This window comes from Strix aluco, chromosome 5 (genome assembly GCF_031877795.1).
Source record: "Strix aluco isolate bStrAlu1 chromosome 5, bStrAlu1.hap1, whole genome shotgun sequence".
NCBI classification, from domain to species: Eukaryota; Metazoa; Chordata; class Aves; order Strigiformes; family Strigidae; genus Strix; species Strix aluco.
Genome location: NC_133935.1, coordinates 47028153 through 47055785, shown reverse-complemented (window position 1 = coordinate 47055785; position 27633 = coordinate 47028153). Strand labels below are relative to the sequence as shown.

The 27633-nt window shown below is 40.1% G+C and overlaps 1 long non-coding RNA gene across 1 annotated transcript in view; it reads right to left on the bottom strand.

The window, feature by feature from the left end:
- Positions 1-215: 215 nt before the first annotated feature.
- Positions 216-27633, bottom strand: part of LOC141923878 (uncharacterized) — a 47794-nt gene continuing 20376 nt past the window's right edge. Inside the window, exons 2-3 of the long non-coding RNA XR_012623422.1 lie at positions 24785-24847; positions 216-401 (exon numbers count right to left, since the gene is read on the bottom strand). This is a non-coding gene — a long non-coding RNA (uncharacterized LOC141923878). The remainder of the gene's footprint in view (positions 402-24784; positions 24848-27633) is intronic.

The window sequence follows — 27633 nt, the reverse complement described above, 5'->3', positions numbered from 1 at the left end:
CCCTACCCCCTCCTCCTTTCTTCCACTGACATCAGTGTTTACACAGGTATATCTCTCACAACCCTTCCTCCTCTCAGGTTCCCCTTCTTAAATACGTTATCACAGAGACACAGCCACTGTTGCTAATTGGTTCGGCCTTGGCCAGAGGTGAGTCTGACTTGGAGCTGCAGGAGCTTTGATAAGCTTCTCACAGGAGCCACCACTGTAGCCTGCTCCCCTGCTACAAAACCCCACCATACACAAACTCAGCACACTCCTTTTCCCCTCAGCAACTAAAAGCTATCTAGGACAGTTAGGGTCACATTTTTGAACACAATTTCAATACAGTAATGTGGGAGCTAGAAAATTGGACCAAAACCAAGATGGCAACTGCATCCATCATGTCAAAGAAGGGCAATCACCTGCAAAGAAAAAGCAAAATATTGATAGCATCTCCCTACAGAAGGTATTCACAGAAGAGGTGCTTATATCTGTTAACATTAGGAGGTTATCTTTGACATCTTATGGGTTTCACTTTTTGGGAGGACTTGACCACAGTCTCCATGAAGATCAAGTATGAGAGTCCTTATACTTGTGGGTCATAGTTTGCAGTGGAAGTTCTATCTGATATAAATGAATTGTGTAATATTTGATTTGTTTGAGTCCAGACTAATATTTTTCTTTTGGACTGTTAAATTCCTGTTTGTTTTGCTGATTAAGGATAACAATTAAACTCGGACACCAGAGTGAAAAGAGTAGGCGTACTTTACTAGTGATAACCAAGTAATGTAACAGCATAATACAGAGAACATGCAGTAAGAAGAAGCAGAATAGTGCACTTAAAGCAACAAACAGAGTAATGCATCAAATCATTACTACACGGGAGAGGGAGAGAATGGTAATTAAGAGAAATACATCACCACTTGCATATATAATCATCATCATCCAGATCCGCAGTCGCTGGGGAGCCCCGGTTACAGCGAGGATTTGGAGAGCCAGTCCCAGCAAGTGGGAAATCCTACGTGGTGCGTCCACCCGTAGGTGAGGCATCCAAAGTCGCTGTGAACGGGCCCAGCCTTATATACCAGAGATGGACAAGCCAGAATAGCTGGCACCTTTGTTTTGAGCAGAAAGTTTCTGGTTTCATTCTCCTGTTGGATTCCACCCAAAGCTTGGCCAGGGCTCGGGGGGGAACCAAGGGAGTTTCTAACAAGGCCAAATACTTAGGTTCTCAGCCTTGAATGAGGTTGTGAAAGGAAAGTGGGATACATTCTCTCCCCTCTACTGATTATATTTTGTCTTTCACTAGCGAGTTTACATATTTCACTAATGACTACATCCTAAGTTAGCAGCTCCAGCTCGGGGCCTGTTGTTCAGGCTGCAGTATTTCAATGCTTTAGCACTTTTGACACCAGCATAAGTAGGCTGTTATAACTTAGTACAATACCTACTAGCACAATGATTATCAGTTATAAAATATACAGGATTCATCTATAGGTCAACTCTGGCTTGGGCCTGTTGTCCAAGCCTTAGCACTTCACTGTTTCAGTTCCACATTAGCAGAAGCTGTGGGAGTTCCTCAGGAGACAGAGCTCTTGGTGCTGTAAGGCTTTCTGGGCACTGGGTTGTCCAAGCCTGAAGAAGACAAGTCTGTATTGGGAAGGTGCTTAGGAAGCCAGTGAATATTAAAACTTTGTCTACTCAGTTTCAGCAACCTGTGTGTTTGCCTGACAGTGATGCACACATCTCTTCTATATACAATTCTTTTTAAACTCTGTTGTTAAACCTCTCACTGATTATGTAAAGTGATTTTTCACTTCTCATTCTTTTTCTAGTTCAATATCTAGAAATTCTATATTGCAAATCAGTATTGTTCCTGGTTTCATCTGTGTTTCTTAGAGAAGTTGTCAGAGCATCTGGGGACCATTATATGTTGAGATAACTTCCATGGAAATTATTATAGTAGCTTTGTGTTTAAAGGTGAGATTTATCCTATGGAAGAACATAAATTCTTGCCAGATGGTACTTTGTCAGAGCTTAACTTTCTGTAGTGCAAGAAGATCTAAGTAATTTTTCCATCCAACATCAGTTATAGTGGGAAGCAGTGCAATATCATGTGGGGATTCGGAAGGATTTGCTGTGAGGAAATCGGCGTGTGAGCAATCCTGCATATGAGCAAGACTGGTAAAGCCTCAGTGTCGGCAAGGACATAACCCGGAAAGAATGAAGAAGAACACAGGAAGTTAAACAACTCCAGGGTGTGGGTGTGGGCAGAGAAGGAACATTTGTACAATGTTGATGTGGCAGTCTTCATCCAATCAGAAGAAAGCTTAAGGAGCATGTGCAAAGCTAACTGTCCAATCAGAAAGAATTATACCATGTGATTGTATCATGTGATTTTCACCAGCATTATGAAAGGCTTGTTTCACCACAATAAAACTGGCATTGCTTAATCACACTGATTGTCTGCATGTCCATTTCTCCCGCTTATGGTGCCCGATACAGGGACCCACAGATTAGAACAAGTCTGATGAGGACTCAGTGATGTGCAATCATGGGTGGAAAGCCGGTCGAAACTGTTCCAGACACTGCCCTGGTGTCTGAAGGTGAGAATCAGCGTGCTGTAACTTTAAGGAGCCACGAGAGGCGGCTAGCCGTGAGAGGTGGCTAAGGCGCCGTGAGAGGTGGCTAAGGCACCGCGAGAGGTGGCGGCCAGGGAGCCACGAGAGGTGGCTAGAGATCCGCAAGAGGCGGCGGCCTGGGAGGAATGGGGTCCACGCTTACTCAAGCAGTGGTGAAACTCCTCCAACATATCCTCTCCGTGAGAGGGACAAAATATGACAAGTCCACCTTAGAAGGCTTATTAAAGTGGAGCTGAGAGAAAGGACTTATCCCCAGTGCAGGGCTTGCATTTCAAGCAGCTACCTGGGAAGCCATAGGGAAACAGCTATGGGACTTGGTTAGTGATGGAGGAAAGTCGGCAAAAGAAGTGAGCAGTTACACCACGCTATGGAAATTAATCCGAGAGACACACCAGAGATGAGTAGTGAGCGTGCGGCTGCGGCTTCTGCCTCTGCAGCTCTTGGAGCAGCTTCTAACTTTGATATATCAGCCATGCCACTGCCGCCGCCACTACCGCACTGCCCCAGCCATGGCCAGACGGATGGTCCAGTCCCCTCGCCCCAGAGGGACAAGGGTGGGGGGTGCTCTACGCTGCTTGTGGCTCCCACCACGCTGGGTCAGCCGAAAAATCCGTTTGCCTTATCGATTGTGCCACAGGGACCACGGTGAGCAACAGGGGCTAGGTCCAAAACTATGCAATCAGGGGCTGGAAACAGCGGAAATATATCTGATGCCAACCAGAAAGGGACTGAGGAGAAACCGAAAGAGTCAAAGGACTCCAGTAGTGGGCGGGACACAGATAAGAGCATGGGACAGAACAAGTCCGCAGAGGAGATGGAATGGTCAGACTCCTGCTGCATATACTCTCTAAGAGAGGGATAACTTATAATGAAACTTCTGTACAAAGGTTACTTAAATAGTGCAGAAACCACGGCTATCAGTGATCACTTGGAAGTTGGTTTCGGACGCTCTTAAAGCGCGGAGTTGGCGGCAGCAGCCCCGGGCCTCCCCGAGCCCCCCCGCCACGGAGCAACTGCCTACGGCCATCTGGCACCGCGCGATCATCCATCCCGCCTCCCCCGAACACCAAAAGCGACAGTTTTTACAGAAGGTACTGACACTGGGATGCAGAGTCCCTTGTCCATTCTAAAAGGACTAACTTTAAACCTTTCTGATGGTCAGTACACTAAAGGCCTTGATTTAAAAACAAAGAAGGGGGAATTTTCTGGACTCACCACATAATCAACTAGCAATGGCTTTATATATTCTTTATGGTGTTTTGATGTTTGTAGTGTTTGTCATCTTATGTTGTGTGAGTGATAAGTGTAAGAGGCCTCTTTGTGTGATTGTTTTCCGTGTGTGAGACGCAGCCCAGCTGCAGCTGCGGAGTGTGGAGTTCTCTGACAGAGTGCCCAAGTGCCCGCTGGATCATCGGTGCTGCCTGTTTGTTCAGACTAAGTGTTTCAAGTGTCATAAGGCTCAAGTGTTGGCAAAAAATCTGGAAAGTGCTAACTGTGAAGGACCATATCCTTTAATAACCCAGGGAAGAGGTTATGCTTGTGTTTTCACAGGTCACAGTCCCCACAGGTGATTACCAGCAAGCTGTGTGCAACTACACCTGAGGCGTGAGAGGCAGCTTTTGGTAGACACTCAAGAGCCAGCTGTGGGTGCTATGGATGCCCCTGTGCCAACAGTTCGCGATCTCTTCAACTGATCATTTAAGCAGAATATATGGGTAATGCTTGCTACTGCAATAGGACAAAATACACTATCTCAGTCCTTAATCACACCACAGTTGTCAACTCTTTCAAGAGAAAATGTTAACAGTAATTGTAACTCCTTAATGAAATATATAAGCCTATTAGTCACTAGGGAAAGATGATGTAGCTTAGACAAAATGTAGTTATTAATAAGGATGAAATGCTATAAGATTGTGTGTTCAACTTTCTTTGTTTAGCAATATTAAGAATTAAGATCTTAAGTGTTTAACCTTATTAGAAACTCCCTTGGTTTTCCCCCCTGAGTGGTGACCAGGCTCTGGGTAGAACCCAACAGGAGGATGAAATCAGATGTTTCCGCTCAAAGAAAATTGCCAGTTATTTTGGCCTGTTGATTTGGAGGCTGGACCTGCTTGCAGCGATGTTGGATGCCTCACCTACGGATGGACGCATCACGTAGGGTTTCCGGTTTGCGAGGAAGGGTACTCTAAATTCTGGCTGCATCCAGGGTTCCCCAGCAGTTGCGGACCTGAATGTTAGTACCCCATTAAGTGAGTGTGCTATTTCGTATTTTCCTTACTGTTTACTTTTGTAGTATTTAGTCATATCCCTTAGTTATGGGTACTGAAATTAGCTTACTCTAGTAACTGTAACTGCTGTATTGTTTCTAGCATTCTGTGAAACGTTTTTAAGTATGCTGTGTTTTGAAGCTTGTCTAACCCTTAATTGATAAAGTCTCGAAATAAGTCTTTCAGGTGCAACTGTGGGAGGCATTGGCCTGTCAGCCTTACACAGCCTCTGAGGAACAGCTAGGCTTTGATGAAGAACAGGCCTTGGAAGATAGATAAGAAACTGCTGAGTTGTGCCAAGGTAGCAGGCAAAAACAGCGGACAGCTGCAACACTGAACTGTGAAAAAGTACTAAGCTGTGAGAAGTTACCATCGCGGTAGGGCGGAATGCGCCAAGGAATATGGGAAATTAGTTCCATTGACCCGTGAAACTAATAATAGACCAGCCTATACCTCTCAAAAATTTGGTCCTTTTTTTTGTCAACTCTGGGGTATACGTTACATCATAGGTATACCATATTCCCCCATGGGGCAAGCCACAGTGGAGAGACCACATCAAAACTTTAAAAGCGCTTTTGCAAAAACAAAAAGGGGGAGAGGTCCTGGCTGTTGCAGAATGACTTGCAAAAGCGGGATATTGGAAAAGCGGTGTATGTGTTAAATTCATAGTCTGGGTCTGAAATCCGGTATAAGCCAGTGTGGAGATAGTGCTTTTGCTCAGTACAAAGATGTTGCTATAAGAGAGTGGAAAGGACCTGGTGAACTAAAAATGACGCGTCGAGGCTATGCCTGTGTTATTACAGATACCGGCACTAGATGGGCTCCATTTTGCTGGGTGCCGCCTTGGAAATGAGATCAAGTTTGTGATTTTAAGCCTTGTAATGGTTCTAACAGTGATTAATGCTCATCCAGCAAAAGTAGTGCTTCCCCGACCAAATATATGGGTAACTATAGCTAATGAGACAGGTCAAGAATCCTTCTGCCTTTCAATGGCTGCTCCGTCGGACCCATTCAGAACATGTTTATTGAGAATCCCTTACTTTGACCCGCAAGAATTCATTGGGTTTGTGTCAGACGATAGTTGGGCAAAAATGAAATTTTCACAGGCCAATGACATTGCTCAAACTACCCAGCCCGGCACCAACACCACAACCTTTTGGAAAGGTCAACTTATTACGAGCAAAGAATTGTTAAAAAGGAGCAATCATTGTAATTATTGTGATTATTGTGCTTGCTATTATTTTGCCATGCTTAATTTCTTGTATTAGACAATCGCTGCAGAAAAGCTTGCAAGGAGTTTGGATTGCTCAAAAACAAAAAAGAGGGATCTGTGGGGATTTGGAAGGATTTCCTGCGAGGAAATCAGCGTGTGAGCAATCCTGCATATGAGCAAGACTGGTAAAGCCTCAGTGTCGGCAAGGACATAACCCGGAAAGAATGAAGAAGAACACAGGAAGTTAAACAACTCCAGGGTGTGGGTGTGGGCGGAGAAGGAACGTTTGTACAATGTTGATGTGGCAGTCTTCATCCAATCAGAAGAAAGCTTAAGGAGCATGTGCAAAGCTAACTGTCCAATCAGAAAGAATTATACCATGCGATTGTATCATGTGATTTTCACCAGCATTATAAAAGGCTTGTTTCACCACAATAAAACTGGCATTGCTTAATCACACTGATTGTCCGCATGTCCATTTCTCCTGCAATATCATGTCACAGAATCACAGAGTCATTCAGGTTGGAAAAGACCCTTGGGATCATCGAGTCCAACCATCACCCCTACTTTGCAAAGTTCTCCCCTACATCATATCCCCCAACATCACATCCAAACGACCCTTAAACACATCCAGGGATGGTGACTCCACCACCTCCCTGGGCAACCTATTCCACTGTCTGACCACTCTTTCTGTGAAAAATTTTTTCCTAATGTCCCGTCTAAACCTCCCCTGTTGCAGCTTAAAGCCATTCCCTCTTGTTCTATCGTTAATTACCTGTGAGAAGAGACCAGCACCAACCTCTCTACAATGTCCTTTCAGGTAGTTGTAGAGAGTGATGAGGTCTCCCCTCAGCCTTCTCTTCCTCAAGCTAAACAGTCCCAGCTCCTTCAATCGCTCCTCATAGGATTTATTCTCCAGGCCCTTCACCAGCTTCATTGCCCTCCTCTGCACTCGCTCCAGCACCTCGATATCTCTCTTGTATTGAGGTGCCCAAAACTGGACACAATACTCCAGGTGTGGCCTCACCAGTGCAGAGTACAGGGGAACTATCACCTCCCTACTTCTGCTGGTCACACTATTTCTAATACAAGCCAGGATGCCCTTGGCTTTCTTGGCCACCTGGGCACACTGCTGGCTCATGTTCAGCTGCTTGTCAATTAGAACCCCCAGATCCTTCTCTTCCAGACAGCTCTCCAGCCACACCTCCCCAAGCCTGTAGCGATGCATGGGGTTGTTGTGGCCCAAGTGCAGGACCTGGCACTGGGCCTCGTTGAAGCTCATCCTATTAACGTTTGCCCATCAATCCAATCTATCCAAGTCTCTCTGTAGATCCTCCCTATCCTCATGCAGATCGACACTCCTGCTTAACTTGGTGTCATCTACAAATTTATTGATGATACACTCTATGTCCTTATCAAGATCATCAATAAAGATGTTAAACAGAAATAGTCCCAAAACCGAGCCCTGAGGAACACCACTTGTGACCGGCCACCAGCTGGATTTAGCTCCATTGACCACCACTCTCTGGGCCCGTCCGTCCAGCCAGTGCTTGATCCAGCAGACCGTTTGCTCATCCAGGCCATGAGCAGGCAATGTCAGGGAGCAACAGGAGTGGGGTTGTCCCACAAGGCAGGGGTGGTGTCCATCCAGGGAGCCCCATTGGGCTTACTGGGGCCTGGGCTGGGCGCAGGGCTTGGGTTCCAGCCTGAGACTGCCCTGGGCTCCTTGGCCCACAGGCAGCCCCACCTGCTGTATGGGGACATGCAGCCCTCCCAGTGTTCTCCAGGTCCTGACACATAGACTGACAGACTGTCTCAAAAAATAAGTAAATTTCTAAAAAAAACCCAACCATATTTTTTTAAGCGCTAGGTTAAGAATCTTATTCCACCAGTGAAAGCATTATGTGATATACTTATAAAGTAATAATACTCTGAAGAAACACAGTTAGGTTCAAGGATATGTTTGTGTTTATTTGAATAGGTTTGATAGGCAAAAACTAAACAGAAACATTAGATTATACTGTTTCTTATAGCTGCTTACAAGTGGATAGTTTTATTTACTAAATATATGACTACCTTTCATTGCAGCAATTATTTAAAATTCTCTGGCCTTCCTGTCTAACAACTTTTATAAAGAGCAACAGCATTGCAGTTTTCTTCCTAGAAAATACAGTATTTGTTCAGCTTGCAAAATATTGACAGTAATATTTTCAAATGCATCAACCTTTCCAAAACAATTTTTTCCAAGCTGAAAATGCAAATGCTGATGACAGGCTATTAGAAGGATACTTTATGTCTCACATTTATAGCTGGCTACAGTGGGGTGTAACTGTTCTAAGGATTAAGATCCCATACAAACACATTAAATTAAAATGTAAAGCGGATTTGTTGCTGTGCTTATGATGGCAATTACTTCTTCCACTTATTTGCTAAAATTCAGTCAACAAATACACCAGTCCACTTAATCTAATGCTCAATTAGCAAGGCAATACGTGCATTGTCAGCCTCTCTGTAGGCAGATGTGAAAAAAAGGCAAGAAAGACACTCTGAGCTCCATACTTAGGTCTTGTCATTGCATTAATGTTGCACAGATTTCAGGGTTTTTGCTGAAACAGGGCGAGTGCATATAATCATGGGCCATGAAATAAGTGACTACAGTTAACAGTCTCTTCAGGGGAGAGAAGTAATTTCCATATGAAGTGACTGTTGTAAATTTAATGAGTTTCCAAATAGTTGCAAGACAAGATAAAATAATTTTATATTAGAGTTAATCTTTTAAAGATAGAGTCTTCTTGCCAATGCTTTCTTTGCTGTTCTTTTTTAATCTCCATACTAGATAATGACCAGGAATGGGAAGATACTTATTTTGCTTCTGCAGATCACATAACCAATGAAGAGTGGGTCTTTACATTGTGTAAAGATGTACAACTATCATCAAAAAAAATCCGAATTTCCCAGGGGAAATTTTGTTTATCAGAAATTTGATCCATGACTGTTCCTATTTCTTTGACATTGTTTGCATTACATTATAGATTCTCTTTCCCCTGCAGGCATCAAAATTTGATTAATTTTGAATTTCTACACAAACATAGGTATTTATATTTGTCATTGTTCTTATCATGCAGAAATATGGAACATGTTTCCTTTTATGGCAATAAATTATGATTGAGGGATGGCAAGGATATTTTTGCAGTTTTCCAGCCAGTAATTTATTGTGATTTTATACATAGATCTCCCTCCCCTTATGTTATATGGCTAATATGAAATACCCTTTCAGTGACATTTTTTCACATAGGCTTTTGAAACCTATTTTTTTCTGGTCATGAGTCAAGGAATTCTTCACACTTTCAATTCAAGTTAAAACATCTTGGTTCTTCTTGAATGTATGCAAGGTTTGGTTATGTCTGCTGTCTCCCATTATTCATTCTTATGTTTGCATTCTGCTTTTCTTCCAGTTCTGAGATTAGAAGGACAAGGAGCAAAATGCTGCAAAAGAACTTATTTTCAAGGTTTTCTGGTTAACAGAGAGATACCTGCATAATTCATGAGGAAACACTTGCTCCAGTAAAATGCATATGGTCAGACCTTTGATCCTTGGAGGAACCCCACTGTTCTCAGGGAGATTCTGTGCATATTTCAGCATCTGCCCAAGCTGACTGAACAGCAGACTGTAGGGGTTTATTATCATTACTCATTATATTTGAATAGATTTACTAAATTGAGATAAATATCTGAAATTTCAGCTGCTAATCTGAGCTAAATAAAGTTTCAAACCTAGTGGGACTTGACCGTTACTGCTAATTACCTTTTTTTATTATCATGTTAAAAAGGACATGATGGAACTCTTGTGCCAAACAACTTTCTGTTTCCTCAGGTTGCTGTGACCCTGTGAATCATATATGGGTGATAAAAATATTTTATTGTTTGGTAGAGCTTTGTTAAGGCTTTAGAAATATTATGTGATTGTCCAGATGGAAGAACTAATTTTTGAAATTTAAAGCAGCATCATAATAATAGCATATATATGTTCTTGTAATATGCATTGTTAAATACATTTTTCTTATGAAATTAATCAGCAATCAAGTTATGAAGTAAAAATCCTCCTCCAGTTATGGTACAGAATATCTCTGGTAATTATTTTCCAAACAGTACAAAGAAGATAAGCTCTTCTCCCTGTTTCCAGATGGCAAAGATAGAAGGTAATTGTAATGGCGTGACAACTACAGCACATATAAAAGAGTAATAGTAAACAGTAGTAAACAAACCGTAATTTACAAGAGCATTGCTACAGTGATTTAAAGGTAAAGGAGCCTCTGAGAAAGTAATGACTGATAATTGTCAGGTATTTTTATTGACTAACTATCTAAAAACACACTGTGAAGTCTTAGAAATATATTATATGATCTACAATCTCTAGAAAGATTAAGTATTTTGACATGTAAAAAAAAGAAAAGCAAATTACCTTCAGTTTTGTGTTATATGGGACAGAAGTAGATGTGCAGGTTCATATTTTGTTGGATTCTGGAGAATGGTGGGAGACTTGATCTGGCATATTCTGACCAGGAAAAATGATAACTGAATATCACAGTGTCTAGACCTCTAGACAGTATGGTGTACCCATTTATGCGAGAAACCTGATGTTGGTTTCTTAGTTAGTTTTCTACAAGATATATCTTTTGCTATTTAGTGCAAAACTGCATTGTCTCCCCTTTTTGTACATCTCCATAATACTTCAGCAACATGGATTCTGGCTCTAAACATAAAAGAATATGTATTTCTCAGCAGCATATAACTCAGAAGGTGCAATTAGACTAGCTCCATCAGCTTTTGCAGCAGCTGAGGATCTAGCCCAAATTATTTATTGTCTTCACCAGGCTATAAATTACTTTGGACCCATGTGTTTACATTGTTGATAAGATTGTTGCATAGATGTAAAAAAGCTCTGCCTGCAGCTTCCATTTCACCTCAGCCCCCATCATGTAAAGTCACAGGCATTCTTAACATGAATGTTTAGCTCAAGTCTTCAAGGCTCATGCTGTTTTTTTGATTTTAAATGGAGGAAAACACAGCAGCAATTGAATGTATCCTTTAGAGTGATCAACCATCTCCCCAGTTATTGTAATCTCTGTGTGTTAAGGAAGTTCCCCATTGCCCACAGCACAGAGCAGAAAGGGAAGAAGAGGACACTCTGTTACTCCAAGACAAGAGAAAGATGCCCTGAAAATATCATCCCAACCTTACAAAAATGTTCTGATTTTCCTTCATAGAAACTGAAGCAGTAGTAAGAACTGCCTGTTTATTCTCTCTCTTAACAGACATAAGTCTTAGACAGAGGCAGGTCAGGAACATTTGGAGAACTTCAGAAAGCTTCTGGGAATGAGCAAAACTGTTCCACAAGGGAAAGATTTTCGTTGAGAACCAAGAGGAGCGTAGGACAAGAGAGAAGAGAGAACCCCTCACAATTTCTCAGAGATTAGAGGAAGAAAAATGACCAAGAAAAGGGGTGCAACTGTAGAGTGAGGCTTTCCTATACAAGTGGACAAGCAGATGCACCAGTAGCTGATAGAAGTGGTGAAGATATGTGACCCAGATGGCAAGCACATTCAATCAGCACAACTTCTTGTCTTCCATTTCTTTCTTTCCTCCCTCACTGCATCTGCCCCCAGGATGACTAATCCCAATTTACAGACAGCAGAGAGTGTGATTGACTGAAATCTCTTTACTTGAGCACTTGTATCTCCTTCTTGCCTGGTTCTTAAAATGACAAGACTGAACTTCTTGACTTTAACAACCAAACACAGAATGATGCCAAAATATTCCTTTCTTCAGGATCCCTCAATAGCCACCTAAAGACTGGTTAATGAATCAAGGAAATAAAGAAAAACAAGACCAGAGACTGTTCTCTGATCCTGAGGCCAAGTAGCACAGACATGAAATACATATGTTTTTCCTGGGTCTCCCCTGTGCCCCATGCATTTTTCCTGTGGTGATAAATCATGAATAATTTATCATGATTTTTTTTTTTTTTCAGTTTGAAATGCATGGAATCACATGAGAATGATGACATTTATAGGAATCTACAAAACCATGAGTAGAATAAAGAGTGTGGATAGGGATCAACCTTTATGGCAGTACAAGAAATAGTGGCCATCAAATGAGGTGAGAAGTATCCAGATTCAGAACACAGAAAAATAAGTATCAAACCTGTGTAGTTCCTTGACAAAATTAGTTTTTGGGGTACCAGATATTCACACTGGCTCACGAGGAGACTGGGCATTGACCTGTGAAAGAGTTACCAAATATTTTTATGCACATTCAGCACAGAAAGTTCTCTGAACTGAAGAAAGCTGGACACTGGGAGTATGTTGGGCTGTGCATAGACAATTACATGTGCGTATCTTTCAACACTTCCTTTATGTTCCTGTTTACAGCTGTGTCCTAGGTGATTTTCCCCCTAAAAGCAGTCATCAGGCCATTCTTGGGAAACAAGCAACAGAAAAACAAGGAATATCCAAATGATTATGGCAGATGACAAATGGAAAGAAAAGGAGAAGCTGGAATGAGACAGAAGGATGAAATGGTCATAAATGTAGAAAGACTGGAGGACATCAAGTAGAAGATGACAACACCTCACCTTCTTCCCTGAAGGCCCAAGGAATTAGTGACTGTTGCCTGGGATTGCTCCACCTGGACTTAAGACAAGATGAGGGAAAGAAAGGATTCTTAGAGTCTCTAAGATCTCCCACGTCTCCCATCTCCCTCCTTTTGGTGGAATGGATGACCAGCTGGCCTACAACCAGGAAATGGTTAAAGAGAAGGTCCCATAACTTGACAGGTTCTCAGATATAGCAGGAATAAATAAAAAGATCAGAGGACAAGTGGATATTTTACTGTCATCTTACAAATATTTAGGCATGTGTTCTATCCTGTAATCCACTAACAGACTTTGTAAACCATAGGGAAGACAAGTTAACAACCTTTTCTGAATAGGAGTAGAAGTTTCATTATCAATACCTACATTGTCTGTGGTGGCAAATTAGTCTTTCTACAAAAAGGAAAACAAATTAGTACTCCTAAAGAAATACCATTGCCATTTACTCTCCCAGTGTACATTAGTAAGGATTTTCTTCCAGCAAGACAGTTTCCAGATATAAATTCAAGCCTTGCACTGAAAAATGTTAGAAATGTAGGTCTCTGCAGTTTTGCCAATGCAATTAGATAACTCCATTCCCATGTGCCAAAACACCACTAGATTTCTGAGTTTTAGACTTTTACAGTTTGCAGCAACGGAACATTTTTAATAGGTTTATTTATTTCCACTGTAACAACATCAACAGCTGATCTGCCTCTGCCAAATTGGGCAGCAAGTGCCAGTGTCAAGCTATAGTGGGGAGGTTCAGCATGGCAATGGTCACATTCTAGTGAATGGACAATGAAATCTCACAGCAGTGAGCTGGCTTCATAAGTCAGAGGAGCTGTGCACAGCAGTGCAGTTTGTTATTCCCATTGTCATCTTGAACTCTGTAGCCATTGATCAGTCCCTTTTCCTTGAGCCTCACACACTAAAACATCAAGTGAAGAGATCCCAAAGAAAGTCCCTTGTGAATCAGCACCTCCGGATGCTCTGCTTCCTCTCTTCTCATTGTCTTGTTGGTGCAGCTGCAGTTGGGAAAGAAAATGTAAATGTAACTGCTGCTGCTGCAAAAATTGCAGCCAAAAACTATTGATTAGTGCAGCAATTGCAAAGTTGCAGCTGTCCAGATAAATATATCTAGCTATGCTCAAATCTAAGCACTACAGCAACGACAGATGGTTTTCCTCTAATTAGGGATGCCATATTTCAAACTAGGATTTTTCAGAAGGAAATAGTTAGCTGTTACTGAGCAGCTATATGCCCAGAATTCCTGGACAAATAATAGAAGTGTTCAAAATCCTGAACAGTAAAACTTCCAACTGGAAAAGAGAAAGTGTCATGGAAAATCTAGACATATGGTGTCTCAGATGGTGGCTTAGAAAGACTCTGGCTATCCAGAAACAGATGGATCTTGGGCTGGAAGAGAGCAATTATGGGATTTTCAGAATTTGTCCCCAGATGTAAAACATAATGACTTCTAGTTGGTTTGCAATAAATATACTGTCATTCATTTAATTGAGCATAGAGCCTGGAAACAACATAAATGAGTTTGGGATACTACTTGCAGTGTTTAATGCTTAATATGGAATAAGTTTCACTGTGGGAAGTGAATAATTATTGGGTAGAATTTATCCCATCTGATGCTAGACACCTAAAAATTACCTGTCTATTCACAGCTGGTCCCTTTCTACTCAATATTCAAGGCAAAGGAATTTTCCTTAAGATGGAGATCCTCTCCATTCTAAAATAAGTGTCTGAAACAGGAAAGAGAAATTTTTCCACTCTCTTTTTTTAGGAGTAGTTTATACCTGACAATTCATACAACAGAATAATGCAAATTATTCTCACTTAAAAGTAATCCCACTTGTCTAGACAAATATTTCTATTTTTGACTGCTATGCTGTACGGTTCGATGATTAAAGTACATAGGCATGTGTCAAACATAACTTCCAAAATTGATTGGCTTTCCATTTCTGGCAGTAAAGATAAGAATTACCACACTCATATCACATGTTAACACTGATTACTCTTCTTTTGAATTACACCTAAATTTCAAGAGCAGAACAGAAACAGGAAAACTGACCTTTTGAATATAGGATAGCAAGGAAAATATTCTCCATCACTGACATGAAGTCTCATAATAATATCTTAGTGAAATAAGAGGTGACTGCGTTAACACCATCTGTTGGACCAAGAAAGAGGTTGAGGTATCATCACATATATGGCAATATGTAGGGAATCTAATTTTTTTCAAATGATCTGATTTTCTTAATATGTCTAAATCTGATCAAACCACTTTTCTGTGGTTATGATACCATCAGATAAGAATTCTCCCTGTAACAGTTCACCTATCTTACTCATAATTCAATTTTCCTTTCCTTTCCTTTCTTTTCTTTTTTCTTTTCTTTTCTTTTCTTTTCTTTTCTTTTCTTTTCTTTTCTTTTCTTTTCTTTTCTTTTCTTTTCTTTTCTTTTCTTTTCTTTTCTTTTCTTTTCTTTTCTTTTCTTTTCTTTTCTTTTCTTTTCTTTTCTTTTCTTTTCTTTTCTTTTCTTTTCTTTTCTTTTCTTTTCTTTTCTTTTCTTTTCTTTTCTTTTCTTTTCTTTTCTTTTCTTTTCTTTTCTTTTCTTTTCTTTTCTTTTCTTTTCTTTTCTTTTCTTTTCTTTTCCTTTTCTTTTTTCTTTTCTTTCTCTACATGCAAATAGGGACTCACAATGTTAACTTTACAGCCTGACTGTAAGGAACCTTTGAAAAGCAACTGCCAATTTAGTTCCTTTTCAAAAGAATTTCAGAACATACCTTTCAGATCTTTCATGAAAAGAGTGACAAAATCACAAAGCAGGGTATTAGATAATTTTCTAGAACTCTGAGGGGTTTTTTTACAATGATTAAATACTAGTTAGAAGCAGTTAGGAAAAATACTGCAAATTTTATTAATGAAAGCTTTCAAAATACTTCTCTAGGTGTCTTAGTCACTGTTTAATTCTTTGCCTGTTTATATAGAAAGAAATTCTTCACTTTCTTATGTCTTGTGGACACATGGACTTGTGTCAATTTGAAGTCTAATCAAAGGTCAAAATAGAAACAAAGTAGACAACTGGTAGGATATACAACACTTCCTTTTCTGGGTTATAACTGACTCCAGAAAGAAACTTCCTTTTTTTTTTTTTTTTTTTCTATCTAAATGACCAGTATTGATTGACAAGCAGAAACTTCTAAAGAATAGCTTTTCAAGGTCTAGAGTTAGCTTGAAATAGTTGTTCTGCAGCAGTTTGAACAGCTGCATTTTCACTCAATAGTATATTCCCAGGAAATCAGAACAATAGTGTAAATTACACTAGCTATTTCACTGCTAAACAACTTTGCTAAGTAACAGCCTTGTTTGCTCAAAAAAAAAAGAAGAGATATAGCCCTTTCTTGTGGTAAAAATTTTCAGCTTCATTAACCTACAAAAGATCTCCCAAGTTTCTCTCAGGACAACTTCCATGTGCAATTATGCTTTGCCAGTGCACAATTTTGCAATACATTAAAATTTGCAACAGGGTCAATAAATTTGAATAACATGCTTAAATTAAGATGGTTATTGAAGTTAATATGTAGTTCAGTAGTAACCCACATGTACTTGTGGTTATCCAAAAGTGTTCTTCAGAACTTATCATCATATAATTATCATCATATAATTTAAATACAAGATCCAATGGATCTTGTATTTAAAATTCTAGGTTGATAGAAAAAAAAAAAGTTTTATTTTGAATTAAGTGTTAGATGTACTTAATATACTTAAGGTCCCATACATTTTTCATCTGGTGTCTTGTGGCTATTTCCTTTTATATTTTAACTGCTTAATCTGAGCACAAAATAACGTTTGTGAGAAGTTAAGCTGCATTTTACAGCTATCATACCAAGACTTTATTGGGGGGGTGGAATTAAGAATTTAAGACTGGAGAACATCTCCTATGTCCAAGAATTCCCAAGAATTTGAACATCACTGTACTTTTTATCTACCTTTAGAAATCTCATTGGACATTTATATATGTAGGACATACAATGAAATTTAGAAATCAAATATAAAACCTGGATGATATCACATATTGCTACTCACAGAAGACCAGAGCAATGAATTTTCTAGTTGTGAATTTTTCCTAATGGTTTTTCTTTTGGAAGTTTTTATGGTTAATATGTCAGACAATGGATGTTTAACTGCTTTGAACTATGTCCAAGTTTTCTGGATCATTATTAATTATACCTTTAACTTCTTGTGTAGGGAAAACCACTCTAAGGTAATACTCTAACTCATGCCTATATTAATATACATTTTAAGTTTACCAATGATCTGAAAACAAGGCTCCAACAATTTTTTTCTCAAGTACAATTTTGGAAACCACTGTGCAAGTTTTTGACACAGAGCTGTGCCATCAAAACGTCTTTATAAATTCACTTCTTATGCGAAAATGTCTTTTTAACAGTGTATCATCAAATATAACCTTGTATTTCTTAAGTGGTCTAACATGTAATTTATTGAACATCTAAGAATAAGAAAATAACAAGTTTTGTAAGGACACATGTAACTAGAATCCAAGTTGTGCTAAAGACATCACACAACAGTACCTACCCCTGTATAGTATGTGTTTAATTTTGTCTGAACTGCAGTGCAGTATGGAAAAAATGAAGATTCCAAACTGATCATGCTTCACCCACCCAGGAGCTGAAGAAATCTATACAAGCACAACTTCTAAGGCATTAGTTAACATTACTGCTTAAGAGACTTTGCTATGAGTTTATATTCACTTTGGCTCTGGATGTGAACTTGGTTTGCACTTCATGTCTGTAATATTCAGTTGCCATTATGCCCAAATCTGCCTTGTCTGACTGTCTAGTCACATGTTTTATTTACATTAGTGCCTAATGCTGAATCAGCATTTCAAATTAACAGTAAGGCAGAACCATGCTATAATGTGTCTCTTCTCCTATGGATCTTTTCCCCTTATTATTACTACTGGTATTTATTTAAGACTACATCAGCTTACCATATGTGTCATACTGAGCAACAGAGTGTAAACTGATTGGAAAGATTAGATTTTGTTCATTACAAGCAGGGATATTACTCTGTAGACACACTAGAAATTGTGTTTTCTAGCCAGTTTTTGTTCCAAACTAATTTTAGTGAACATTAAAGCATATGGCAAACTAAGATATGTGTGTGCCTTTCCTGCATTATGAAAAAATTCTACAGGGAACAGAAAACAAAGCACCACCTCACTTTGAAAACTATAGGGGCAAATCTCAATGATGGCTTCAAATAGCAATTAGTTTTTCAAGTTCACTTTAATTATGAGTGCAACCATTAGCCTTGACAGTATATGCTGCCTAATATCCAGTAAGTGAGAAAGCTGAGATTTATAAAACCGTAACACTTCTCTTAGGAGTATAAAACTTCTTGCAAACTGGCAAGATACAGACTGGATGAGTGGTCTGCAAGACAGGTAGGAAACTGGCTAACAGGTCATGGTAATCAGTGTTCAACATCTTCATAAATGATCTGGATGATGGGATTGAAAGCAGCATCAGTAAATTTGATGATGACACCAAACTGGGTGGTGAGGCGGACACATTAGAAAGGAGAGCCATCCTACAGAAAGACCTAGACAGGCTGGAAGAGTGGGCTAGAAAGAACAGTGTGAAGATTAACAAAGAAAGAGAAGTACAAAGTCCTGCACCTGTGATGAAATAACCAAATAGCTCAGTACAGGCTAGGATCTGTGCAGGGAGCAGCCTTGCTGAAAGGGACCTGGGGGTCATGGTGGACAACAAGCTGACTATGAGTCAGCAGTGTGCTGCTGCAGCAGAAAAGGCACATTGGATCCTGGGCTGCATCCACAGGGGCATTATTAGCCGAGATAGAGATGTAATCACACCACTCTAATCAGTGCTTGTCAGGCTGCACCTGGAGTATTGCATCCAGTTCTGGTCCTCACAATTCAAGAAAGATTACGACAGACTGAAAAGGGTGCAAAGAATGATCAAGAAGATGATCAAAGGGCTGGAGAACCTGCCCTATTGGGAAAGCTTGAAGAAGTTGGGTCTTTTCTCTCTGGAGAAGAGAAGGCTCAGGGGCACCTCATCATAGTATTCCAATACTTAAAGGGGGGCTACAAGAAGGATGGAGGCTTTCTCTTCACAAGGAGTGAAGAGAGAGAAGACAAGGATCTTGACATGGGGAAGACAAGGATCAATGGGTACAAGTTGCATGGGATAGAGGTTTCATCTTGAAATAAGAAAGAATTCATTTACAGTGAGAACTATCAATCACTGGAAGAGTGTAGAGTCCCCATCACTGGAGGTTTCAAGATGTGATTGTGTGGCTGACAGATAATATCATTTATGTTCCCTTTCCTATGGAAGGTAGGACCAGATGATCTTTCAAGGTCCGTTCCAACCTGGGCTGTTCTACGATTCTACAGTTCTAATAATGGGGCATCAGCAAAGTGGAAATTGCTACAATATGAATGTACCAATGGCAGCAAAAGGAGGGCTACAGGACTTTCAACTCCAGAGTGCCAATTGAGTGGTAACGTTAGCTTCACTGGTGTAGTGCAAGCTGCTACTAGGCTCATTTGGTCCTTTGAGTATTTTACATTTTATGTTTCATGATTCAAAGTCTTTCTTCCACTTATCTCCAGAGGGAGGGCATAATTCTTCACTGTCCTGCCACAATGTTTTTGTGCTTATACAAAGCAGGGTCTAACAATCCCTTCCATGACTTCTGTGACCAACTTAGACTTGTCTTGTCAAATATAATTCAGTTCTTCCTTCAATTAATTTAGGGTGAATACCCACAGTTTTCTTCACACCATCCAAAGTCTGGGTCTTCATAGCACTATGAATTTCTTTGTTGGTCATGTTTTTTCAGAAAGCCCTATCTGTTTTAGTGACAGTCAAAAATCTCACTTCAGAAGGGAGATTTTCTTGCTAGGTCCTTGCAGTAGTACATAATAAATTGTTCTTAAATAAGAATTTGTTTTCCTCTAAGAACATAGGAATTGTACAGAAAAAGGGTAAAACGACTAAAAGACTTAACACATCTTAAAATTACTTTCCAGATCAGTCTGATTCATTCTAGATATTGCAAGAGCAATAGAAATAGAAATGGCAAAGTAGTCTGCTTTTCTCTGAAGATAGTCTTTTTCCAATATTTGTAGGAGCTGAGTTTTTCCAATATTATCTTTTCTGATCTTTTCTTCATACCCTTTTCGATGGGTGTGAAGGTACATTCAGAGGTACAATATGCAAGGTCTGAAAGCTATATTATCCCTGTACATTTTGATAGTGGTTGCTACCTAAAGCCATCTTCTGACTTCTTCCAGAAATATAAAATCATCCAGTTCTGAGTTAACCTAGTATTCTTTCATAACAAACAGCGGAATAATAATCATAAAGAGAAGTATGACAGTTACACTGATACCTTCCACATTTTTCACAGTTTCCAGAAGGATAACTGAAAATGCAACAAAGGGTCTTGCACTGAAGACTAATTTATCATAAATAAAAAACATCAGGCTGATCAAATGTACTTTTAAACTTCTGAAAATTAAAACCCCATATATTTAATTTATTAAAAGTATTATCACACATGATAGATTGCCCAGTGTTGTTAGATATTTTACCTTTATATCCCACCTACAAGAAGGTTTTGTTATTTTCACAAGAATAACTGACAATGTGTTATTTCTCTTAGAAAGACACCTTTCCCAATCTTTAATGTGAGTACAAGGAGTCACACAATTTTGTAGACTTTCCTCAAACAACATTAGAAATACTCTAATGCACTTAACATATGGAAAGAGAAAAGAGTTTTGCTGATAAAAGAGTTAGGCTGAGGTGCTCAACGCCTACTTTGCCTCAGTCTTTAGCAGTGGAACTGGCTGTTCCCTGGACACCCAGCCTCATGAGCTGGGAGATGGGGAGGGGAAGCAGAATGAGGTCAGCACAATTAAAGAGGAAGTGGTCAGAGACCTGCTACACCACTTGGATGCACACAAGTCTATGGGACTAGATGGGTTACACACAAGGGTACTGAAAGAGTTGGCAGATGTGCTTGCCAAGCCACTTTCCATGATTTACCTGAAGTCATGGGTAACTGGGGAGGTCATATTGGACTGTGTGGTGGCAAATGTGACACCCATCTACAAGAAAGGCAGAAAGAAAGATCCAGGAAACTATAGACCTGTCAGTCTGACCTCGGTGCCAGGGAAGGTCATGGAGCAGGTCATCTCGAGTGCCATTAAAAGTCATATAATGGACAACCAGGGGATCAGGCCTAGTCAGCATGGGTTTATGAAAAGCAAGTCCTGCCTGACAACCCTGATCTCCTTCTATGACAAGGTGACCTGACTATTGTATGAGGGAAAGGCTGTGGATATTGTCTACCTGGATTTTTGAAAAGTGTTTGACACAGTTCCCTGTAGAATTCTCATAACAAAACTGGCTGCTCATGGCCTGGATGAGAGAACGGTCTGCTGGATCAAGCACTGGCTGGACGGATGGGCCCAGAGAGTGGTGGTCAATGGAGCTAAATCCAGCTGGTGGCCGGTCACAAGTGTGTTCCTCAGGGCTCGGTTTTGGGACCATTTCTGTTTAACATCTTTATTGATTATCTTGATAAGGACATAGAGTGTATCATCAGTAAATTTGTAGATGACACCAAGTTAAGCGGGAGTGTCGATCTGCATGAGGATAGGGAGGATCTACAGAGAGACTTGGATAGATTGGATTGATGGGCAAACGTTAATAGGATGAGCTTCAACGAGGCCCAGTGCCAGGTCCTGCACTTGGGCCACAACAACCCCATGCATCGCTATAGGCTTGGGGAGGTGTGGCTGGAGAGCTGTCTGGAAGAGAAGGATCTGGGGGTTCTAATTGACAAGCAGCTGAACATGAGCCAGCAGTGTGCCCAGGTGGCCAAGAAAGCCAAGGGCATCCTGGCTTGTATTAGAAATAGTGTGACCAGCAGAAGTAGGGAGGTGATAGTCCCCCTGTACTCTGCACTGGTGAGGCCACACCTGGAGTATTGTGTCCAGTTTTGGGCACCTCAATACAAGAGAGATATCGAGGTGCTGGAGCGAGTGCAGAGGAGGGCAATGAAGCTGGTGAAGGGCCTGGAGAATAAATCCTATGAGGAGCGATTGAAGGAGCTGGGACTGTTTAGCTTGAGGAAGAGAAGGCTGAGGGGAGACCTCATCACTCTCTACAGCTACCTGAAAGGACATTGTAGAGAGGTTGGTGCTGGTCTCTTCTCACAGGTAATTAACGATAGAACAAGAGGGAATGGCTTTAAGCTGCAACAGGGGAGGTTTAGACGGGACATTAGGAAAAAATTTTTCACAGAAAGAGTGGTCAGACAGTGGAATAGGCTGCCCAGGGAGGTGGTGGAGTCACCATCCCTGGATGTGTTTAAGGGTCGTTTGGATGTGATGTTGGGGGATATGATGTAGGGGAGAACTTTGCAAAGTAGGGGTGATGGTTGGACTCGATGATCCCAAGGGTCTTTTCCAACCTGAATGACTCTGTGATTCTGTGATAGTTTAAACATCAAAGTGTTTTTTAGAATATGCATAGATACTGTGGGCACAAAGGAATATTATTCATTGATTTGACTCAGATACAAATAACAGATAAATCTCTTACTGTATTTTTTGTTGCTTGCAAACATTAACCAAGAGGCCAGACCATGCAGCTAACATTAAATCTTTTCTATCTGTACCTTAATTATTATGTGTCATCTGGTTTTGTGCTATAAGAAGATAATATCCATGTAGATGGTTTTCCACAGTTAATGACTATGGAAGTAGCTCTGTGAATGCTTCAAGGTTTTAAGGAAATACTTTCAGGCTGAAAAGTCTTGAAAAATATATTTTTACTCTGTTCACTACTCATTTGAAGTAAATATATATTAATGTCCAATGACCATTTTTTTGTTCTTTCAGTCTGTCTATTTATTATTGCTCTTTTACTCTGTTCACCATGAGGATCCCTCATTAAGGCGATTCACAGAGCACAGTGTTAGTCAGCTGGACTAACTAAATTCTCATGAAGTAATTGTAAGTTATTTGTTTAGACTGAGTATGACTAAGATCAACAAAATTTGCACCTAAGTTATCACACAAGACTTATTCAGGAATCTGTGGCACAGTTCAAGACAGACTGTGAGGGTTTCTAACCTCTCAGAATTGTCCCTTGAGTGTAACCCTGTCAGGATATAGAGCCAGAGGGGTCAAGCTATATCACTTTTTAGTAATTAGCTTTTGAACAGAGCTTTGGAAATGCAAAGTGCTTCTCAAGTGCTATAATTATCATTTCCCTATATAGCAGCATAATTGAGTTGCAAAGCATGAAGTGAGGGAATAAGATTGACCAAACATCTAGAACTTGGTTATAGAAATTATTGTCAGAGAGTATGAAATAAATTGGATTTCTGGTGAATCCTGCTGGTTTATTGTATATTTTTCAAAGTTTGGCTGTCTTTTGATTACAGAGAAATCTTCGTATCACCTCCAGCAAAGAGACAAACTATGTTTAATCAAGCTCAGTGATTGTTATGAATGAACATGTTGCTCAGCAACCAGATTTCAAAGCCAGATGAGTGGACTTGTGATGATAACCTTTACTTTAAATTTTCTATTTTATTTTCTAAATGCTTCTGCTGTGAGTTTGTTCTTCACTTCAGTGAGTTATCCCTTCTTTTCCACCTGCTTAGATCATCTTCTACCATATTACTCTACCTTTTTTGCATGGAAGTAATGCAAGATGACTGTCTGAGAAAAAATAGATGGTCACTGAATTCTCACAGTTGTGATGTTCCCTAGTTACCATCACTGCTGTGGCAAGTGGAAGTGAGGGGACCCAACAATTCTGAAGGGACCTCTTAGAGGTCAGTGTCTTAGGAGGGTTCCCCAAAGTTCCCTTTGGCAAACTGCCCATGAATGTCCAAATAAATCTGCATGGGACACTGTTGAGGAGATAGAACTTCAGGCAGCTGAGGAAGCCCACCACCTTTATTGTCTTCTAAGAAGTCTGGATGACAGAGTTGCTATATAATGTATAATATTCCCTCCCATCTTCTTCACCATTGCTTTATATTGTGTAGTTTGCCTTAATAATAATTAGGGTCACTGTATGGCTGCATCTCCCAGAGGTTGTCACAGATTTTGTGTATCTTCATATTCTATTTTTCTGACCCACATAAAAAAGGTGCAATGAAGAGCTTCTTTATAATAAGCTGAGAATTAACTTATGTAATATTTGGAGCTTCTGATGATCCTCATGCTTTCTAAGTCAGTTACTCTTTCAGGGTCTTCACTGATGCTGACAATCCATGGATAAACTTTTAAAATAACACTGCAAGTCACCAAAGCCACCTGCCTGCCTAATGATTCACCTGCCTGCTGCCTCATGTAGACATACACAAGTCTATGGGACGGGATGGGATACACCTGAGGGTGCTGAGGGAGTTGGCTGGGGTGCTCGCCAAGCCACTTTCCATCATTCACCAGCAGTCCTGGCTGACTGGTTTTTAGGCATTGGAATGGGCTGCCCAGGGCAGTGGTGGAGTCTCCATCCCTGGAGGTGTTTAAGAGTAGGGTCGACATAGTGCTTAGGGATATGGTGTAGTTGAGAATGGTCAGTGTTAGGTTAATGGTTGGACTGGATGATCTTCAAGGTCTTTTCCAACCCAGATGATTCTGTGATCCTGTGACAGAAACATAAATGTGTCTGAGCTTCTCAGGAATTAACATTGATACTGATAACCAGCTAGCTCATAAGCATGTAGGCTTTGCAGTTGGCTGTACTCCATCTGTAAAGTGGTGTAAAAGCATCTGAGAGAGCAGAGACATATATTGGTCCTATATGGTAAGACCACCTGGCCCAGCACTAGGTGAACAGAGTTATATGTTTGGGTTGTGAGGCCTAAATATTGAGAGAATAAACCTAAGCTTATCAGTAGAGTTTGTTCTCTCAAATAAACTTCATACAGCCAAACTGTATCTGGACTTACCCGATTTACTCTTTGTCAGCTTGGCTGTCTTTGTACTTCCTGGGATTCCCAGTCCTGCAGTTACTGTTGGGATAAGAAAGAAGACGTGTGTATAGAAGTAATATCTGTGGAGATAAGATGCTGAAAGGCATTGCATCAATAAGGTTCTGGCCTAAGACTCATTAGCTCCAGAAAATTGCTTGACACAGTTCAGAACTACATTACATTACCAAATGATGGTGCCAGAGTGCTGTGCCCAGATAAGGGGTGATGCACTCATCAGAGATGTGCCATGTTGCAGGAAGAGCATAGTTATTTATGTGAGCTAATACACAGAGGTCCAATGACTTTTGAAATCAGTGCAAAATCTTTCTTCCTGCTGAGCTCAATTTTGGAATCTAGTGTGTTCATTAAACATAAAAATTGTGCATCCCTCATATCTGGGCACTGTGCTATAAGTTCTCATCTGAAATAACCTCCAGCTCAGAGAAGGCCTGCAATTTCACCTCCTACGAATTAATCCTACACAAACCCAGTATGATACATGAATCATGTAAAATCTTTCTGTAGTATTTCTAAATTCTAGAGGGACACCCGATCAGAGGATGAAAAAAATAACCTGATATTTGCAGCCAGGATTTATTGAATATAGTTTTTAAAGAGCTTGCATTTATCAAACACTGTTAAATGCATACATGTTCACTGGAGTTTTCTGAAGAATTTCTAATTGCCTATATGTTTGTGGTCCAGATCTTGATTCCTGTCCTAAAAGCAGGAGAAAGATGGAGAATCAGTATTTTGAAGACTTGTCCTTCAAAGAATCCTTGGAGAAAAGCACAAAAGGTGACTTCACAATATCTTCAGAAAGTGCATGCTTAACCAGGGTCATCTAAATGGCTGTATTCCCTGGTGTTTCTTTGGGTGCAACAGAGGCTACCACAGCAGGGATTTGGCATGCTGCTTTATACAACCTTTATACTATCCCCCCAAAAAGTGCTACTTGAATAGATGTCTGGCTTTGTATTTTAACAGGTAATCAATCAAAGATGTATGGCAGCCACACTTACAATGAGAGACTTAAAAGTTTTGGATATTATTCAGATATGCTATAATCCTTCAGACACAGTGAAGTCCTGCCCACAGGGGTCACAGCAGTAGCTATACATAAAGAATTTGGAAGTGCAGGTATATTTTTAGAGGGGGAAAAAAAATGTAATTTTGCTGAGGTTCAATGCTGTTGTACTTGAACTCCAGTTACACCACTTTCCAGGGCATGTTAAGTATGAGAGGAATTTTATCCAAAGCCTCTGGCTGAGACAGCTAGTATCTGACTGTTGGGGACAGCTAAAGACGTGGACCGATGAATGTTGATCAGTTTATAGACAATCATTTACCTGGATGAGTGATCTAATGATGAATAATGAATAAGCAACACATTTGGGGAAACTGAGATCCTCTTTGAAAACAAGGCAATAAAAGCAGATTTTCTGGAATGTAATGTTTGTTTTTCAGCTTGTACAACTCTCAGCCAGCCTCTGCAACAATTCAGCTTTAAGAATCAGTTCCAGGTTAGTGATAAGTTTTTCTCTACTGATAAACTAAACAGGGCTAATGCATCAGGCCTGATCCCTGCTCCATAATTTTTCAAACTATTAGTGTATTCCTAGACATGGTTCTGAATTGTGTTGACTGGGACTTGCCCAGGCAAAAAACAGGGGTGGTTTGGAGGTTAGTGTAGCCCAAGAACTTTTCCCATTACACAGATCTGGTATAGTCACATCTCAGGGGGCAAGTGTAACTTCAGAGATGTAGCTGTGATGTAACAGTGGACCTCAGTGACAAAAAACAGTTCTTGGCCCATTTGATATGAGTTTAAATACTGCATAAATTGATGTATATAGCAGTAATCTGCAAAATTCATGGAGATACCTGTCTTGCTTTCATGTGTAGAAAGAGAGCTTGTACTAACAAAGTTGAAGGTCACTTTTCAGCAAATCTGTAAGAAGGTTTGTGAAAAATGTACAGTCACAGGTCAAGAACCTTTTCCATAACCCCTGTGCTCAACGAGGTGTCCCAGTCCTCCAGCAGTATAAACTGTTGGGTGTCCTCCCAAAGAAGAGATTTGGAGATATATTTTTCTTTAATCCCAAAGGAGGCACTTAGAGAGCTGTAAAGGGAATCAGGTAGCAGTTAGGAAAAATAATGCTTCAGCCACACTACTCTGTCTGAGACAGTTCATTAATTTTTCTCAGGCTACTTTCTCAAGGAGAAAGATCATAGACTTACACCTTCACAAGAAAAGCTGAGATAAAAACTGATCTTGACCATGGAAAATATCAACACTTTTAAGAACAATCAGGTTCTCTTTAGTCTAGCTCAGCCATAATCAACTGATGTCAAATTGCTTCTTTGAATAGCACAGAATATAATTAGGACAGGAATAACTATGTACTTATTACCTGTTAGCAAATTCTGACTTCTTCATAGTGAGATTTATATTTAGATTTTATGTATACATCTTACTGTTTCCTATATGTCAAATAAACCTCTGTATGTATTTAAAGAAACAGCCTATTTCACATTTATGATAAACTGCTTCACAGCAAGCCGCATCAAACTGCTGAAGGATTACTTTAGTAATTTTATTTAATAAGATTAACATACTTGATACTCAGACCTTTGAATTGTTTGATATCTATATGAGTACAGAAAAACAACGGTCCCTGCCATGCTTTTTGTTAAATTGAGAGAAGACAAGCATGGGCATTTGAGTATTCCTCAAACAGTTTAACTTCTTGAAATCTTTCAGATGTGTTTGAGAAATCTCCTAGGTTGAGAACCTTTCATTTTTCTGCAAGTTTCAACATTGC